The sequence below is a fragment of the Egretta garzetta genome, unplaced genomic scaffold (assembly GCF_000687185.1).
Source record: "Egretta garzetta isolate BGI_Z169 unplaced genomic scaffold, ASM68718v1 scaffold142, whole genome shotgun sequence".
In the NCBI taxonomy this organism is placed as follows: domain Eukaryota; kingdom Metazoa; phylum Chordata; class Aves; order Pelecaniformes; family Ardeidae; genus Egretta; species Egretta garzetta.
In genome coordinates, this window is record NW_009258955.1 from 1 (window position 1) to 4,754 (window position 4,754).

Here is a 4,754-nt window from a genome sequence, read left to right on the forward strand (position 1 = left end):
GGGTGCATTTGCTGCTGCCGCATACATCTGGGGGTTTGTTGTTTTTTTTGGGGGGGGCAGAGAGGTGAAAAGCAGAAGTGGCTCACAGGGCCCTGAGAAGGAATGGACCAAAAGCCCCGTCGTGGCTTTGGTTGTAGTACTTGCTTTTGGCAGTTTCTGTGGTGCTCTGAGGGGAGGAGGAGGCTTTGGGCATGCCCACCCCAGGCAGCACGGCATGTGTCAGTACGGTGGGCTGCAAAAATGATGTACTGGGTCATACAAATAGGTGATATCCAGTGCAGCTTCTCACTGCGCCTAAATAGCCATGTGCGAGCTTCCCATAGAAACCACCCAGCAGACAGGCTGTGAATGTGTAACGCTCTCCCAGCACTTAACAACGCATCGCCTCGGAGCTGGTACTACAGAGGGGGACTGCAACTGTTTTCCTCCTTGTTTGGACCAGTCCCAAGCCGTAAGCGAGCACCTTAGGAGGTCTAACAGGAGCTTCAGGGATCCTCTGAAAATGGGGCTGTTTGCTACTGAGTCCCCAGGTCCCTCTTGAACAAATATAGCATCTGTCCAACACCGCCCAGGTGTAAAGGGCAGCCTATGTCTCTCTAACAGGGAATTAAGGATTTGAAGTGATTATTTTACAGCTCAAACCTAATTACTAAAAACTTGTATTCCTCGATGTATTTTGAATTTCTGAAGATATGAAATCAAAATTTCAGGCATTTTCATTATCACAACTCAAGTGTACCTTAAAATATTTTTTTCACATAAATATGAACTTCTAGGACACTACTAGAAATATGTCCTTTTGAAATTCAAGGGTTAAATTCCATGCTTTGCTCCTAAAGAGTGTGGCTTAGGAGGAATGTAAGATAACCCCTTTAGAGCCCTTTGAAACATGTATCATCTTTTCCTGCTGGGGCTGGTGCAGGGAGGTGAAGAAGGGCTAATGCAGCAACTGAAATCCACTCACATCTTGTGGTAGATTTCACATGAGGTGCTGCCAACGTGTCTTACATTTATCTCTGGCCAAAATACTCCTGATAAGGAACTTAATTCATGCCCAATAACATCAGTAAAACTATAGCCATTGGCTTTGTTGGAAGTATGCTCAAACTAATTATTGCTGCTGCTTTTACATCTGCAATTCATTTTGGACTTAATTTTCAGAAGTACTAAGCATACTCCCATAACCCATTGATTTCAAATAATGCTTTGGGTGCCTGGCACTTCAAAAAATGAGGCTTCATTATCTACAAATTCAGTCAAATTGATAATCCACATTGGAAATAATGGTCTGAGCTAACAGAATCTGCAAATAAATTGGAAACGCTGAACTAGTGCGTCTCCTGACGATCGTGGAGAGGTGCCTTATCTAACCAGCCCCATCCATTTCTTCGCCTTTTCTGACGACAGGCTGCCAGGCGTGGACTGCTCCGCACAGCAGCAGCCTTCTGCTAAGGCATTTTATGTCACCCAAAAATACGTTCAGTGCTTGAAACTAGCCTGTTACTAATAAACACCACCACATCTCAGGGGTGGTATTTGTCTTAGCACTATCCTCTTATAAATCTTTTTACTCTTTGTGTGATGCATTCTCAAGATATTAGCATTTTTATATGGCTGGAAAGAGAAGAAAATCCCTGAATTTCACTCTGTGAACTCAGATCCAAAAGTGGTCAGTGCAGAAACTGTATAAAATTGGATAATCTGATTACAGAAAGAGCTGGAGTTGGCAAAGACGTTCAGCTTTTACATAATTGGCTGGAATACGTTCCAAATCAGTAGGGTCGGTGAGGCTTTACTGCCTGAAAGTTGCTTTGCAAAGCCTGTGAAATCAACTGCTCATCTGTCATGTTAGGGACGTCGCCCACCATAGGAAAAATACTAACATGCGTAATGTTGGCTGGTGTCAGAAAAATTGTCAGGATTTAAACCAGAGCCAAATAACAAATGGGGTTTCAGGTACTTACAGGGGCCTGGAAGATCTGGTTTCAGATGATGATTGGCCTCACTGCCCTAACTGAACAACCAGCATTTGGACACCTGTAGAAACAGCAATAACTACACGTTTTGTTGATTTATACCAAAAATGAAATTGTATTTCAGCAAAAACTTGGGCATCTTCAGTGGACTCTAGGTTGGAATATGTATTCCTTATTTTTAATGACATAGACTCAAGTTCCATTTCCAACATCTCCAAATATTCTCCTAAAATGAACTTTGGCTAAATAATTTCTAGAAAAGCTTTAAATTCTGTATTTTCAAATATGTATGAATCTATATGGTATAACAAAGTGGAGAAACTAGTTGGAGGCTTAATAAGGAAAGCTGAAAAGACATGAAGTTTAGAGTAAAGCCATATTTATTTTTCCCGGTTGTTCTGGAATATTAAGCCACAGGACAGAAAGAAGCCAAGCCCATGCTATATTAATAAAAGTTAAACAGACACAAGTTACCAGGTAAGGACAGAGAGTAATTGAGTAAAAGGGACAGAAATTGGTGAAATATAACAACTGGGATCTTTAAGCTAAAATGAAATCAAAGCTTTCATATGTGTATAATTTCCCCAAATATTCTACAGGTGTAAAGAAATTGTTATGTTCTGTGCTTAATGTTAGGACAAAAGTGACTTAAAAATGGGTTTTGATTTCCAGAGGTACGTGCAGGAGAGATGTATGACTTTTCAATTTCTGCTGTTGTTTTGCTCCTATTGTACAGAGAAAGGAGGCAGAATCCTTTCAATGTTGAATATTCTGTTACAGGTCTCCCTGCAGGCTGTTTGGCCCTCATCCTTGCAGATGTGAGGGAGTTGCATGCCAGACCCAGGTAAGCCTGGCTGAAACAGACTCCTCAGCTGGGAAGACTCAGATGTCAGGACTTTGCCATCTGAGCGCTTGTAAGATACAGGATCATTAGGATGAGGGGAAATGGCCTCAAGTTGTGCTGGGGGGGGGGGGGGGGGTTAGGTTGGACATTAGGAAAATTTTTTTCACTGAAAGGGCTGTCAAACATTGGAAGGGGCTGCCCAGGAAGTGGTTGAGTCCCCATCCCTGGAGGTATTTAAAAGACTGGCAGATGTGGTACTTAGGGACATGGTTTAGTTGTGGGATGGCAGGGTTAGGTTAATGGTTGGACTTGATGATCTTAAAGGTCTTTTCCAACCTAAACGGTTCTATGATTCTTCCTCTTGCTTGTGCTGTTTCTGTCCCATACACAGGGATGGAGAAAGTTCAGGCTGGATTTCACTTTGTTGTGTGTCCCACAAGAGTAAGAAACAACTTTCCTGGGCCCACTGCTCCCTGATGACAGAAGAATGAGCCAGGGCTTTAGTTTCCACCAAAATCTGTGATGATGGTAATGAAAAACCGAAGGTATCCTATCCCCTGTAGCAATTACAGCTTTGGTATTTAAGCTTTTACACCAGTGATATCTATGAGGCACAGATAATTTTAATAGTAGTTATTACCTATATGTAGTCATTGCTTTCCTGTTTCTTACCTGCCTCATACCTTTAGCAAAAGCTGCCTGTATTTTTCAGAGTGCCTGCTGAGAAAGTCCTGCTTAGCCATGACATGAGTAATGACCTACGGACCAGAGTGGGGAGGGACTCTCTGCTTGGAACAAATGTTTGCCTTACTGGCAGTTCTTCAGACTAGGTAGCAGATAAGAAATGGGATTTGGACAGATTGGCTTTTTTGGGTTTTCTGTAAGAACATCACCTCCTGTTGTGCTATGTCTTTTCTTCCTTTCAATAGTAGAATAAATATTTTTAGGGGGAAAGTCACTGTGATAGCATCCAAGTAATTTAGTAGATTCCAAAATTCTGAAGAAATACAATATTTGCACAATTTTTAGTAGCCCTATAAGAATGCTTTACTGAATTTGCAATGCATGGTATAGTGATGTATATCAGTCTGTGTCTGGAGAGGATTTTCAATAGCAGTGTGCTACCACAGACAACAGCAAGGTGAGCTTGCAATCAAACCAGTGGGACAGCGCAGTGAATTTCATCCTTTGCAAGACACTCCATAAGCCAACAGAACGTAAACAAGTAGACAAATAGTTATGTCTCTCTCCTTTGTATTAAGCTACGTAGTACCCCTCGGAAGGCCCTGCAGCACAGGATGATGGATGTACGTAACAGTGAATTTCATCCTGCACCCGGAGGACACGAGCAATTGCTGTGCCTTTGCTCTTCATCTTATGCAGCACACCATACTCTTTGCTTCATGCTTTTCAAGTCCTTGAGCATAATCAAACTAGTGCAGGCTGTCTGTAATCTTGAAGTAAAGGAGACAATTTAGAAAACATTTTCACATATCCTTCCCTCCCTGATTTTTTATTTGGCCTCAGATTAGTTTGTTTTCTTCTTTAGGCAGCCAGCGTGTTGGCATCTAAAAACAAAGACTACACAGCTAAAGTCAGCCCCTGCAACAGGTATATGAAAGACAACACCACGTTCTCAGACTGAGAAGGGTGCCTGACTGGATGGCATAATTTAAAAAAATGTCTCATTTGCCTGCAATAAAATATTAATTCAGTATTTTGCATTAGCTGTTCTTATTTCCTTGTGTGCAGCATTCTTTCACACGATTCTGGCATATTTGAATAACGCTACAGACCTAAGAGGGAAAACATGCTTCTAAAAACTTCTTGCTAATGGAATATTGAAATTACAAGCCAGTCATCTTAAAACCGCTGAGTTACAGCACTTTCCTGTTTACTAAAAATGCTGTTTACTTTTTTCAAATGGCTTTATC